Below are 16,339 nucleotides of genomic sequence, written 5' to 3'. Positions count from 1 at the left end.
GTTTTCATTATGGTATCAATAAATAGGAGCTTATTTTATGTTCCATTGATCCAAGCCGGAACACAATCGATTGATTGATCATCGGCTATTTTCAAATGGCCGAAATGTAGCCTATAGTGCTGAAGTGGGTAATGTATGTTTTGTAATAATAATCAAAATCTACAAAGTAACTAGTAACTATCAAATAACTGTAGTGGAGTAAAAGTATAATATTTGCCTCTGAGATGTAGTTTAGTAGAAGTAAAAGTCCTGACAATTGGAAATACAGTAAGTACAGTACTTGAGTAAATGTACTTAGGTACTTTACACCACTGGTACCTGCCCAAATGCTACATGACCTCCTGCTCCCCTAATGGGAGGGGGCAACAGTCGGTCCATTGTACATTTATCTTTGGTTCAGAATTTATAAAACACAGACAGACTTAACCACTTTAACTTTCATTAATGTATAAATTGTTTTTGAAAATTGCCGGTCTACTAGCACACAATTTTCGCTTGTGTTATACGAAGCAGGGCTTTAATTTACAGACAACAAAAACATAAAAAAATTAATTATGGAGATACAAGGTTTTGTGACCGATGATGAATAGTGCAGCAGAGCAGCTGCTGTGCCACACAGTGGTGCAGGAGGCGAGGATGCTTTCAGCCACACACACACACACACACACACACACACACACACACACACACACACACACACACACACACACACACACACACACACACACACACACACACACACACACACACACACACACACACACACACACACACACACACACACACACACACACACACACACACACCACCAGGATAGATGGTGTGATTTAAACCCCCTGCCAGTAGGGATGAGAGTAACAAGTGATTTATACTTTAGTCGCGCGCCAGTGTTGTGCGCCAAAAAGAGCCGATCTACAAGCCCAACGACGCGTCGCAGCGTGACGTGTTGTGGGCTTGTAGATCGGTTATTTCCGGCGAGTGACACCGGCAGGCAACCAAGTATGAATCACCCCTGAGGGGTTTGTGTCTGACAGAGCAGTGAAACTCTCTGATAGATGAGAAGAGGTGAGGAGAGGTCTTCTCTCTCTCTCTCTCACACACACACACACACACACACACACACACACACACACACACACACACACACACACACACACACACACACACACACACACACACACACACACACACACACACACACACACACACTCACACAATACAGATCCTGTTACTCATAACCTGTCAAACATCATCCCATCCGAACAGTGTGTGTGTGTGTGTGTGTGTGTGTGTGTGTGTGTGTGTGTGTGTGTGTGTGTGTGTGTGTGTGTGTGTGTGTGTGTGTGTGTGTGCGTGCGCCCGCATGTGCGTGTGCGTGTGCGTGTGCGTGTGTGAGAGACAGAGACAGAGACAAAGAATGAGCAAGGATGTACAAACTCAACTGATATGGCAAAAACTACTTGTCCAGAACATCATCAGTTCTGGACAAGAACCCTTGTCCAGAACATCATGATGTGGATCATCAGGGTGATCCATAGCTTATCCTTATTGTTGCTGTTTGAGGCACTTGAAAGGACATTAACCCAAAGTATGAGAGTTGGAAGGAAGGAAGGTAGGAAACAAGACTAGGTCAATTTATTTCATTGCAAGTGTCAAAGCACGCGTCGCCCAACGTTCAAGTTTTGAGCATTCATACAAATGTTGCTGTCATAAAGCATAATACGATGCAGATGTGACGGATTTTTAAGAAGTCATTCCCCGGGATTGGTATAAACTGCAAATCTTATATGTTTACTAAAATCATTCTATTATCTATTGAATACGAAATCATGCGTCCCAATTTTGTTGGCTAATTGTTGTTTGCAAAGGCCTGGTATAAGCCCTTTGGGCTTCTTGCCTCTTCCTGGCACTTTCCCTCCTGTATTTTGTGTTTTTTTGTAGTTTTTAAAATGTGTGCTAAATAAATAAAATCTAAATAATTTGAGATAGACGTAAAGACATAAACTTAATAAATCTGACTTAATATAAATCTAACATTGAACCAATTTTGGATAATGACTCATTGATGTGTGAGTGTGTGTTTAAAAAGCTCACTGGTCTGAGCATGCGTTTGCTGCAACTCCTCACATGTTGCATGGAGTCCTGACAAATGGCAGAACAAGCATTGATCAGTAGATGAAGGCCATTGGATAGAAAAAGGTACACAGGTTTAACTTTAACTCACGTGCACAAATGAAGCACTGGCCCTTTGCCTGTAGGCACTTGGCATGGAAATGCCCACTGCAGGTGCTGCATTTTACCTTAAAACACAATTACGGTATGTGTCAGAATAAATTATAAAACATAATTAGAACGTCTGATTAAACTAACAATGAACAAATCAAAGAATACGTGTACCCTCTTTCCATCCAGCTTAGATCCGCAGCCACACCTTAGAGAGCGATCTGTGGAATATACGTATTATACTTATGTCAAATATGTCATTTGACCAATCGTGCAAGAAGATTATTCAAAGCTGGAATTTTAAGGTACAGTAAGATCTTTGCGAAACTACCTGATAAAGAACATAACATTACTCTCTCACCTAATGATGACCACAGCTCGGCCGCAAGTTCCTTCCTCTTGTTCATTAAGCAGGAGTCTTTGAAACAAAATGTTTGACATCTCACTGATCTAACATATCTTTAAACAAAAAAATAATATGTAACATTTTCGATATTTTAAATGTTACCATGATGGTGAAAACTCCACAAGAGACTTTGTCTGCTTGAGAGCCATGGGAGAACGTCTTCACACGCCATGGTCCAGACTGAGGACGTCTTTGCTCGGCAAATGTTTTAATAGCCACAACAAAAGGTGTCACAACTAAAGTTAAAAACAATTAGAGCCGGTAGTGATAGTCATTATTTTTTTCTGAGGATATACTGTTTGCTACACTAGTAAGTGCTGGGAAACAGGGAAAAAGAACCTCACAGCCTCCGATTTGGAGCTGTGCGTGGCTATACAGTCTAGTAACCTTAACCTTAACCTTGGGGGTTAAGGTTAAGGTTGTCCATTTAACTCAGAAAGTTAAATGGACATTCTTTGAGATAAATGGATTTTACTGCATAAGCTCTTAAATATTCATCTATCATCCACCATTCATATCCATTGCCACCCTCTCTCTCCCCTCTCTCTCTCCCCCCCCTCTCTCTCTCTCTCTCTCTCTCTCTCTCTGTGTGTGTCTCTCTCTCTCTCCCTCTCTGATCATCATTCCTTGTATTTGACAGGCAATCGTTAAATTTGTGCCGCCTTCAGTTTTAGAGAAATCAAAATGCTTCTGCTTAATTCCTCTGTGTGTCACACAAGGGTCTTATCTGGAGTGTCTATTTAAAGGCCAGTCCACACAAATGCAACTTGCAACTCCTTGCAACTGCAACTCTTTGTAACCACTATTTGCAAACATTGTCCCCACATGGCACCAGTCTGCAGCTGGTCAGTCTAGACCGCTGCAACGGTCTCTAAAACGGTTTTGTAGCAAGGAGTTGCGTTGATGTGGACTCGCCTTTACAATGTAAAAAGGTATCCTCCGGTCCATTTCTTTATGAAACCTTTTGTGAGCTTGTAGATCTCCTATTTTCACCGTGTGACACCGCTGGTACGACTGACTATAAATTAGGCAAGGACATATTCACAATTTGGTAACTGTTGGGGGTCTGTTTCTTTATATTGACATAAGAGATTACATTATGTTGTAAGATATAATGATGTGCCTATAAAAAGGCGACATCTTTATAATCCCTCCTGGAAATGTCTCTTATTGCTCTTATGTCTTTAAGGCCATGTCCCTCCACTGGTGACAGGATGTGTGTCTGAGATGAGAATAGTGTGAATCCTGTGAGAGTTGCCTGAAAGGTTAGTGGGACCCAAGGCAGCATCGCAGATGAGGACCCTTCGCGCTGACGCACGCACGCACGCACGCACGCACGCACGCACGCACGCACGCACGCACGCACGCACGCACGCACGCACGCACGCACGCACGCACGCACGCACGCACGCACGCACGCACACACACACACACACACACACACACACACACACACACACACACACACACAATTCTGAGAGAGCACAAATGGATTTAAATGAATTTGGTTACATTTGTATATGTCAAATTCACAAATGGAACATTCACCCACACAACAACAACAACACAAAAGCACAAACAGGCCATGCGCATACAAACACATAGGCCTACACATGTTGTGTGTGTGCAAATACAAAAATCGCAAACACCTACAGTGGTGGCTAATGACTGAAGATGTAAGGTGTTATATGTGTGGAATTAACCAAACCATACAACATTATAACCACACTGCTCCAAAATAACTTCACACACAAAAGAAGTGACAACATATTGTAGAAGTAGATACTCGCAGATTTCACATGTTGGACTCAAACTCTTCCATTTGTACGGCATTCCGCAGTCACAACGTGTACCAAATAATTCACATCCACTCAAGTGACAAGTGCGGTGACTTTTAAATGCTGTGGTGTGGTGGACAAGGTGAAGACTGGAGGGCTGGCAGCAGATGTTAACAGGACCCTCGAGGCTCTGTCTGTCTCCAGACAACCGTCCTGCCATTTTAACCAAATGAGTCCTATAGCGTCACTATTCTGGGCAGGTCATAGTAGGTGAACATTCATCAGAAATAGCATATCTACAAGCTCACAGCTCACATTGTGAGCTTTTAGATCTGTATCTGTAGCCTGTATCCTCACACAGCAACTAGTCGTGTCTTTGTACTGAATGTCCCGTCTCTCTGTAACTTTGTGTGGGTTGCTGCTGTTGTCTGACCAGGTCTCTCACGAGAAGACACCTCAGCTCTCAGTGAGATTACCTACCTTAGTTATTAAAGGTAAAAGAAAATTAATTAAAAAGTGCTGTTGTCTGACTTCACGTTCCACCTTAATTTAACTGAGATTGTATGGAACCAATTTCGTGCGGTTCAGTCTTCAAGCGTTGCATCGCAATGCAATGCGTATTTTCACTATTTTTCTGAAGTTTTGGAATCTCGCCACTGACAAGTACCCCATATTACAATACAACTAACACTAAAACTTATAAAGAAAAAATAAAATAAAACTAAGCCTTAGTTTTAAAGGCTTACACCAAACCCACTTTAAAAACTAATCAAAACTAAACTGAAATTGAAAAAAGAAAATCATACAGAATAAAAAATGAAAAAAAACTATAATTACCTTGGTGCTAGGTGGTGGTGGTGAACCCTGGCGTTCAGCAGACCTCCACACCTGCACTTCTCAGCAGGAGTTAATGAGGATTAAGAGTCATCACTCGCCTACCTCTCATTAGGCCTCTGAACACATTCAAAAAGAGAGATCAATTATTTATCTGCATTAATAACTCTTCCATTATTCAATGATAGGGGCGTGTGTGTGTGTGTGTGTGTGTGTGTGTGTGTGTGTGTGTGTGTGTGTGTGTGTGTGTGTGTGTGTGTGTGTGTGTGTGTGTGTGTGTGTGTGTGTGTGTGTGTGTGTGTGTGTGTGTGTGTGTCAGAGATCACCCCTCCCTGACCTCAGATCCTCGTTGATTTATGGATGAGGCAGAAGAACCCTTCATCCATTATTACTGGAAAGACCCTGGAGCAGAGAGAGAGAGAGAGAGAGAGAGAGAGAGAGAGAGAGAGAGAGAGAGAGAGAGACAGAGAGAGAGAGAGAGAGAGAGAGAGAGAGAGAGAGAGAGAGGTAGGCAGGCAGAGGGTATAAGAGTAATGGCGTCATTCAAAAATGGAGTCATTTATACTTTGTCGTAGAACTGCGTCGCTCACACATTCCCGTTGCGTTTTTCAGCTAAAAGTTCACTTATTTTGTCTTACAGAGAAGTCTGAACCAAGCACAAGAGAGAGAGAGGGGGTTGGGGGGGGGGGGGGGGGTTAGGGGGGTGGGGGAGAGAGAGAGAGAGAGAGAGAGAGAGAGAGAGAGAGAGAGAGAGAGAGAGAGAGAGAGAGAGAGTTCTTGCTGAATAATAATCTCTATTCAGAATGCAAAATCTCAGTTGGCTACCTAGCTGGCATATCAATGCTTGAGAGGGCTCATGGGAAAATGAAGGATTGTAGATACATAATTCCATAATTCTTTGTTGTTACAAGGATTCCATCAACAGCTGATTTGCCTCAATGCCAGCTGCTTCATTAAGCACAAGGTGTAGAAAGTACATCAGTTAATCACATGCAGGATACTGTGTGTGATTTCTAAAACCCAAGATGTGCCCTAAACTGTGCTGTAGAGTATAATGTCTGCAGGTGGCAGAATGCCAGTTCATTTCAAGTCAACAGGGACCCAAAATGATTGGAACCTAAAAAGTAGCAATCAGTACACATAACAGAGACAACAAACGATGAATAAGAAAGATGCCCTCATCCACAGAGATGTGTGTTACAGTTTTGATCCAGATATATCAGCCCATAGAGCATTACAGATCTGTAAGGGTCCATGGCATTTGGAACCCCCTCAAGGACCCCTGAGGGTCCCTGGACCCCACTTTGAGAAACAGTGGGCTAGTCCATCACAAGACAGTGTCTCTTGCTGACAAGAACTGATCTTCAAGCTAACAACACGTTACAATACGACACGTTAGCTTGAAGATCAGTTCTGTCAGCAAGTGATACGTGTGATGTAGTATAGCCTATAAGTTATGCAGTAGAACAATGATGACAGATCATTGAGGATGGTGAGGCTTGTTGTCCAGAACCTGGGACAGTCCTAAACCCATCTGATAACTTAGGAAAACCAGGTTTGTAGGCTACGCTTTCAATAAGGATTACCGTAAAAAGAAGTAACACGGAGTCAGTCTCAAATAATAATCAGGTTTACTTATTATTTGCACAGGAGAGACAAGGTGAAACAGGCATCAAAAATATTCTCTACTGGTAATACAAAATGTTCAGCATTATAACAGACAGTTTATCTCTTATTAAGCCCACCCCACAATATAATATCAACATTAACAGGGGCAAAGGCTCATTTTGGTGGCAAGGTAACCTGTTCTAAGGCATCATAGATAAACTGTAGCCACGACTTTCATGGGTAAGAAAGAGTAGGCCAGAGAGCAAGGACATCTTATCTTAGCAGTCACAGAACGGTCCCTTCTGAGCAAATACATCATACTTTATGCAATTATCCAAAGTGATACAATACAATAATCATACAATAATTATAATCTAATAAACTATTGATTATAAATTATCCATCACCATCAATTCATGACTTGAATTCTGTGTTATGTATGGCAGGGGTCGGCTTGTAAGATTGGCCAGGGGCCGATCTTTTTGAAATACGAGTAATCATAACCTTGAATGTGAGGAGCTTTAGTTCATTAAAAAGTTAAAAAGGAACATTTTATCTGGAGACAGACTGCCATACTTCTTTTTGAACAGAGATAAACAAGAGAACAGGAGCTCTTTGATTGTTCAAGGTCTCTTCAGAGAGAAACAACGCATTGTTTAAGACATGTAAACACATTTGTTTCGTTTTTTTAACGGAAGATATAATTTTCATTGATTTCATGATATTTAAAATGTTGAGAATCACTATATTAAGGTGATTGAGGTCTTTTCACATAAACTTCACAGGGTCCCACATTTCAGACAGAAATGTCCTACATTGGGAAACGCAGACTGTCTGAGACAACTTGGCTAAGTCTACTATTTCTTTCATGAGTTTGTTATCATACTTTCTCTTTTGGCTTGATCCTGGTGATTCTGACGTGGTAGTAGGTAGGTCTACTCTACTGGATGTGGATTTGATGTATTCACTTCCTTTGCAAAACATGTAGCACATTAGGCTATTTCAACCCATATTCAGGTATTTTATATTTCTATTTCACCCCATATACAGGTATTTTATGTTTCTGTTTCACCCCATATACAGGTATTTTATATTTCTTTCTATTTCACCCCAGGTATTTTACCTTTCTTTCTTTCTGTCTTTCTTACGTTCTCTCTTTTTTCTCAAATAGGATTATTATAGGCTATGCACAAATTTACAGAGGCCGTCTTTAAAATGTGTGTTTATTTGGGGGGCAAATCCCTAGAATGACGTACAGACAGTAATGACCATCTGAATTTAACTAGCTTCACTCTGACACCTAGTGGACAAGTGGAATATTTTAGCTGAATTAGGACCGGTTACTTCAGATTAGATGGGATCAGTTATCAGTGGTTCTCAACCTTTTCAGGCTGTGAGCCCCCATAATAATCAAAATTGAACTGGAGACCCCCCACCCTGATAAGTACTTGGAATGTAGGAGTTGAGGCACAACATTCTGTTTGAATCGGTTCCACAGATATATTGTGAAAATAGGAAAAATAACTTTTAAGAAAATGTCTTAAAAGTCCTTAAATTGTCACTTCACTGTCATCTGGGGACCCCCCAAAAAAATCATGTGGGGACCCCCATGGGGGTCCCAACCCACAAGTTGAGAACCACTGAGTTACATCATGGTTTGAATGAGCATCATCATCACTCACGTTAGATGAATGTCTTACTAGAGTGGCACAAGGTATGGATGTGTGTCCTGGACCAGTTAGAGCCGGAGGACACAGAAGGAACCAGACTTTCCCAGTTGTGAAGATTTATTTAGCTCTGTGGTCTGAAAAATAAAAACATAGGCCTACATGTCATATACAGCATGTCTTACTAAATATGTATAAAACCAGTGGTGGAAAAAGTACTCAAATTTTTTACTCAAGTAAAAGTATATTCTGCAATATAGAAATACTCTATTACAAGTAAAAGTCCAGAATTCAAAATGTACTTGAATAAAAGTACAAAAGTATTGGTATCAAAATGTAATTAAAGTACCAGAAGTAGAAAGTAACCTCATTATGCAAAATGTCCCATTTCAAGTTTTCAAATGTATAACAATCTTTTGAAAATAGCAGATACAAGCTCACAATGCCTCGCATGGTGAGGCATTGTGAGCTTGTAGATCGGCTATTTTCAAATGGCCGAAACGTTTATATGGGCTGAAGTGGCTACTGTATGTTTTGTAATGATCAAAATCTACAAAGTAACTAGTAACTAAAGTTTTCAAATAAGTGTAATGGAATAAAAGTATAATATTTGCCTCTGAGATGCAGTGGAGTAGAAGTAAAAGTACTGAAAATTGGAAATACTCCAGTAAGTAAAAATACCTCAAAGTTGTACTTAAGTACACTACTTGAGTAAATGTACTTAGTTACTTTACACCACTGTATATGACTCACTACAAATATAGTGAAAAGGACTAACGATCATAAGACGTCACATTAATCTGGCAAAACAACAACACAAACTGAACCAAACTCTCAATCAGTTGCAGCTGGTACACTAAGCTTAAAGAAAACGAGGAGCACCTGTGATCAGTGAACTAATAAAACACTCATAATTAGGATCTAATGAATAAACAATGATCAGATAAGGATATGTCAGATGTGCCCTTTCTAACAGTAATAGAATATGAGTGAATATTAGCCTACTAGTTCGCCATTATTAGAATGATTATAATCACAATGAATGACACAATGAATAATAGGCGACTGTGTAGTGTTCAGCCAATTACAAACACAAGCCACACGATGTCACCCTAGATCCATATTCTTTCATTACAGTTAGGCTGGCCTTTGAAATGGTCACCAAAATTATAATGATAGTCTTTTTGAATATAGATTGAATGTCTCTAGATTGTATGTAAAGGTAATCTAAGTTTCTTTAACACATTTGAAGTATTACAATTCAGTAGTAAGTGGCATAAGCTGATATTTTAATAACAATACTATAATGTAGAGATGATGGAGTAGCAGTATTGCTGGAAATTAAACCTGGTTTCCATGCAACAGCTGTTGAGATGCCAAATTATTGTTTATTTGACCACATCCGTACATTGGTTCTCAAAGTGGGGTCCGGGGACCCCCAGGGGTAGCTTGCGGGGTTCCAGGGGGTCCCCATCAAAATGTGTTAACATTCAGCATCACAATAATTTTAACCACGTTAACCTTTTATACTTTGGCTATTCAAAAATAGCAGAAATACAAGCTCATAGCGTGGCACCGAGTGCCACGCTATGAGCTTGTAGATCTGCTATTTTAGAAAAATCGTGGAACATTTGTGCAAACCTTTGAATAATATATTAAAAAAATGAACGCGAACATTTGTGACTCAAATCTTTGCTTCTGGGGGTCCCTGGAACACATTTTTTTAGATGGGGGTCCGTGGCCAGAAATACATATCATTTTTGGGGTCCTTGACATGAAAAAGTTTGAGAACCACTGCAATAGTAGGCAATCCCATCTTCCGCCACTGGGTGTCAGCACAGTCCAATAGCGCTGTCCCGATAAGAACAGGACGCTGGAGAGACGGTTCATTTGTCTTTTATCGATGGAGACGCTCAGCTCAGGGTCTATTAATGGTTGTCCAACACCGAGGGAACCTGGTTTTACACATGAAGCAACGTTATCTTAAATTCTGGAAATAGTAGACCCAATGATTGAATAACTAGGTCTACGTTAGGTTGCATTTAGGCTAAATTTAGGCTAAATGCAGTCGGTTGCATTTAGGCTAAATGCAGTCGGTTGCATTTAGGCTAAATGCAACCGACTAGGCCTACTGCCCTCCACAGACTCCACCACCGAAATGTCAATAGGTCTGGTCATATAGCCTACTGTAGATCCTTTATTAAATGTAACTTATGAGATTATAATACCACACATGCATGCAGAAATGTAACATTTTATGTCATGTTTTGAGACCTATTTTCTCTCTATATAAGACTCAGGACTAACCCTTTGGCAGCCTGTTCGATCAAATTGAAAGGTTTCTGGAAGTCGTGGAAGCTCATTCTTCCTTTGCCTTAAAATGTTTTACCTTCATTTCGTTTTGACAAAATACTTGTATAAATTCCTTCAAAGTTTTGCGATTTTTCGACGCTCTCCAACGATGCTATAATATTGTGATATGGTGCACTCAGTATCTAAGGCCTATATAACTCACACGAAAAGAGTGTGTGTGTGTGTGTGTGTGTGTGTGTGTGTGTGTGTGTGTGTGTGTGTGTGTGTGTGTGTGTGTGTGTGTGTGTGTGTGTGTGTGTGTGACCGCGTGCGTGTGTGTGCCCACTACCACCCATGTTATTGAATATAGACGGAAAGGTCCAATTTCGTCACCACTCACCAGTGGTGTAAAGTAATTGAGTACATTTACTCAAGTAGGCCTACTGTACTTAAGTACAATTTTGATAGTTTATTTTTTCTTTACTGGAGTATTTCCAATTTTCAGTACTTTTACTCCACTACATCTCAGAGGCAAATATTGTACTTTTACTCCACTACAATTATTTGAAAACTTGAGTTACTAGTTACTTTGTAGATGTTGTATTATTACAAAACATACATACCCACTTCAGCCCTATATTCTACATTTTGGCCATTTGAAAATAGCCGATCTACAAGCTCACAATGCATGCCATTGTGAGCTTGTAGATCTGCTATTTTCGGGACATTCTGCATAATGAGTACTACTACTTTCCACTTTTGGTACTGTCTACATTTTGATGCCAATACTTTTGTACTTTTTCTCAAGTATTTCTGCATTGCAGTATTGATACTTTTACTTATAGGTAAAAAATACGAGTACTTTTTCCTCCAGTGTCTGCCACTATTCCCTTTTCAGTTATGTCCCTGGAGTGAACGTTATCTGGAATAGGTCTCTCTTGCAGGTTTACGTGTCAGTATGCACTGGTTCTCAACGCGGGGTCCAGCAAAAAAAGAGGAACTGGCTTTGCCATTCTGGAGAAAGTTTCTAATTTTCGTCTCCCCAGAAACACATTCCCAGAGAGTTAATGCACAGCCCAACAACTTCATGTTTACACTGCTGCCTGCTTTCAACGCAGGCTATCCCTGGCCTGTAATTAGGCCATGATCCACGGCCAACAGATTTGGCCGATAGAGATGTACAGTTTATATATATATATATATATATATATATATATATATATATATATATATATATATATATATATATATATATATATATATATATATATATATATATATATATATATATATATGTATATACAGTGGTGGAAACTGGAAAGTAAGTACATGTACTCAAGTACTGCATTAAGTACAATTTTTAGGTATTTTTACTTCACTGGAGTATTTCCTATTTTCAATGCTTCTACCTCAACTACAACTCAGAGGAAAATATTATACTTTTACTCCACTACAATTATCTGAAAAGTTACTTAATAGATTTCAATTTGTATTTTTAAAAAAACATACATTAACCACTTCAGACCTATTTATACTTTGGCTATTTGAAAATAGCCAATCTACAAGCTCACAATGTATTGCTTTGCATGCGTTGTGCGCTTGTAGATCTGCTATTTTCAAAGGATTTTATACATGATAACTTGTGTGTGTGCGTGTGTGTGTGTGTGTGTGTGTGTGTGTGTGTGTGTGTGTGTGTGTGTGTGTGTGTGTGTGTGTGTGTGTGTGTGTGTGTGTGTGTGTGTGTGTCTCTCTCTCGCGCGCGCGCACACGCACGCACGCACGCACGCACGCACGCACGCACGCACGCACACACACACACACACACACACACACACACACACACACACACACACACACTCTATAATATAGGCTACTCAATAAAAGAGGGGTCTGCGACTCTGCGGTCCGTCAGTGCATCATTTATCATCCTATTACGGCAACAAATCCGGGTCCCAATACTATGAAAGGTAAAATGAATCACCGACGTTAAAGCCCGTCAATAAAGCCATTTAAATGGTGTCTCCGAACAGAAGGCCCCTCGCTATTATTCAACAAGCTTTATCAGCACCTTGGAAATTAACGTGGCTCTCGTGTAAAACGCTTGATTTATACTTGATTGTGTGCAGTGGTGCAGAAGTATATTTACTGAAATACTGTACTTAAGTGCAATTATGGGGTATTTTTACTTTACTTACTCCACTACAGTTATTAGAGTTAGGCATACTTTGTTGATTTTGATTATTATTACAAAACATACATTAACCACTTCAGCCCTATACATATAGGCCATTTGAAAATAGCCGATCTACAAAATCACAATACATTGCATCACGACGCATTGTGAGCTTTGTGAGCTTTTTCAAAATATTCGTTTATACATTTTGAACTTGTGAAATGGGACATTCTGAACCATGAGTAGGCCTACTACATTTGGTACTTCAAGTATGTATTGATACCAAAACTTTTGTACTTTTACTCAAGTAGGACATTTTGATTACCGGAACCTTTAGTTTACTTGCAACGGAGTATTGATACTTAGTTTTACTTAAGTAAAAACATCGGAGTACTTTTTCCACCACTGCCCCTGCCTCGCCAGTGATTAAGCGGCCTGCCAGCTCACTGACACCGCTCTATGACTCGGCCTGTGTGTACACACACACACACACACACACACACACACACACACACACACACACACACACACACACACACACACACACACACACACACACACACACACACACACACACACACACACACACACACACACACACACACACACACACACACACACACACCGTGATGAACACCGGGCTGATCGGGCGGAATGAAGGGTAATTAAAAGCTATAAATTATCTTTTGCAGGCCTCTCTCTCTCTCTCTCTCTCTCTCTCTCTCTCTCTCTCTCTCTCTCTCTCTCTCTCTCTCTCTCTCTCTCTCTCTCTCTCTCAAAGGCGTCTCTTTGCACCGTGCGAGATAAGAAACAGAACTGAGTGCTCATTTACCGCGTGAAAAGCACCGTGCGTGTGATCAGTGCGCGCCACAATGGAAGACTTGGCCTAAATAGCATATTGATGCTGTCCTAATTGGAATTTAATTAAGTAGCTATACTACACGGCTTCCCTCTCCCCCTCTCTCTCTCTCTCTCTCTCTCTCTCTCTCTCTCTCTCTCTCTCTCTCTCTCTCTCTCTCTCTCTCTCTCTCTCTCTCTCTCTCTCTCTCTCTCTAAGGATAAAGATTTCAATGCGAGTGTATGTTAAATATCAACACGTCTGTATAGTTTTTTTTTTCAACCCGAGGTTTTATTATTAATATTGTTCTTTTTTTTAAATGGCCAATTAGAGTATAGTATAAGGTCAATTGCGTTCTCATTTTCCATGGGGTTAAACAAAAGAAAAGGGAATTAAAATAGACAAAGCATGTTATTATCTACTTATCTTTCAATGATATCTGTTATTAATTAATTAATAACACGCGTAACGGCTAATTACAATTAGGCCTACATGGGAAATTAATATGTCCCCCAAACACATGTAATTATATCCTCAAATAGTCCATAATCTCGCTGTCTTGTGCCGACTGGCGTGTCAGTAAATATTCTTTCTTTCTTTAATATAAAGCGTCCGATTTTTACTTTCTCTTCTCATATAACAGTGGTTCTCAACCTGTAGGTCGGGACCTTTAGGGGGGTCCCCAGATGACAGTGAAGTGACAATTTAAGGACTTTTAAGACCTTTTTATACCTCAAAAAGAAAGGAAAGAAAAAGACCATTACTGCATCAAAAGTATTAAGTAATCAACTAACTATACTATAAAAACTGGTCAAACATTGGCCAAATCGTCAAATAATAAAAGAAAGAGGCAAACATTTTGAGATCTACAAGCTCACGACAAATGTGAGAATATTTATCTGTGGAACCGAAAATGTAATGCCTCATCCTATTCCAAGTGATTATCTGGGTGGGGGGTCCCCAGTTCGAATATGATTATTTTGGGGGGGTCACTGCCTAAAAAGGTTGAGAACCACTGGTCTAGAAGGACACACAGTATACTGATCCCAACTCGGTATTAAACTGTGATTACGTACGAAGGCCTAAGAGACTTGTTTGCAGTGCAGATGTGTACAAACTGAAGCAAAGGGACGTTGTGGAGAAAGTTTTCCTTTTTCTATAGGAATATTATGCAGTTTTGCAAGATACAGTAGCAAGGGTCATTGTAGACCTATAGTGGGTACAGATTATTGATTTTTTGGATATTATACTGTTAGACTGGTGATAGGTTCTTGGTATACCTATATGATCCAAGATGACTATTTCTATGCATTTAATGTATTACCTTGTGTTGTATTGCTTACTGTAAATCGCTCTGGATTAAGAGCGTCTGCTAAATTCCTAAATGGTAAGAGCCATTATAATCATAATTGCTGTTGCTCAGTGATAGCCTTCATTTCTTTATTTCCTACCTTAAAAATGACGCCCCCGTGCATGTAAAAGGCACATATGTCCCCTGTGCCTTTTTATTATTCCACACCCTTGGACCGACCCATCTCAAGTTCCCACCATGTTCCTTGATATCCTGTTGACAAATAACGGGCGCGCAGAGCATAGAGGCCGCGGGGTATTTTAATACTATGATGAGTCAAGGCTTTGACAGATGTCTGAATTATGTTTAACCACTTCAACCCCAGGATCCATATTATGGGGCACAGAATCGTAAATAATATATTCCCCAAAAGTCATATTTTGACCCTTCAATGCACATCTTGACGTCAAAGTCAAAATGTGCCTTTTTGTGAGACAGTTGTCTGGGTATGGGGGACATTAGCCCAACAAGAAATAGCAGATCTACAAGCTCACAGGTCACAAGTTGTGCATGAGCTTGTAGATCGGCTATTTCAGCGAAGAGATTTATGTGTAGACACAGGGGGAAAGCGCCAGATTACTGTATCTAGGAGAGGGACAGGCTAAATGGACCAAAAAGTGGCCTCAATTTCCACCTGTCAACATGAAAAGAAAAATGTAATCCATGGCGAAAATGTAAATATTAGCTACTCCTGAATTATAAGATGTAATATTTGATGTTTTTATTATTTTTATTTTATTTTTATTTTGTTTTATTTGGGTTAGGTTCTTTTTATTTGATGTTTAATACATTACTACACACATCACTGCCTGTGTGTGTCACTGTTTATTTTAGTTTCCCTTTTTTCGAATGTGCCTGCCTGTGACTGCAGGCGTGCACGTATGAGTTTGGGTTTTGGGTTTTGGGGAGGTTGGGTTGGGGGTGGTGATCAGCGCGCATCATCCACCGTGCCGTGCACCGAGAATCATGAGCCGCGATTGGACGTCGTCACCCGTGACAGGGGCGATCTCCACTCCTGATTGGCCGCCTGCACGTGTGTACGCGCACACGTGCTTCCGGTCGAGTTGTAAAGGGGAGAGAGAGAGAAAAAGAAAACAGCCCAGTGAGAGGATCAGGATGACAACGGCTTTTAGGAGAGTTTAGGGAGCATCGCGCACACACACATTGAC

General features: G+C 40.3%; 1 long non-coding RNA gene across 1 annotated transcript in view; it reads right to left on the bottom strand.

The window, feature by feature from the left end:
- Positions 1-16,339, bottom strand: part of LOC311040379 — a 263,298-nt gene that overhangs the window by 46,647 nt on the left and 200,312 nt on the right. The gene's annotated exons all lie outside the window — the stretch shown is intronic.

Source organism: Gymnoscopelus microlampas (assembly GCF_963454915.1).
Source record: "Gymnoscopelus microlampas genome assembly, chromosome: 24".
Lineage (NCBI taxonomy): Eukaryota > Metazoa > Chordata > Actinopteri > Myctophiformes > Myctophidae > Gymnoscopelus > Gymnoscopelus microlampas.
Note: the sequence above shows the minus strand (reverse complement) of the source record. Positions and strands in the feature narration are given on the sequence as shown.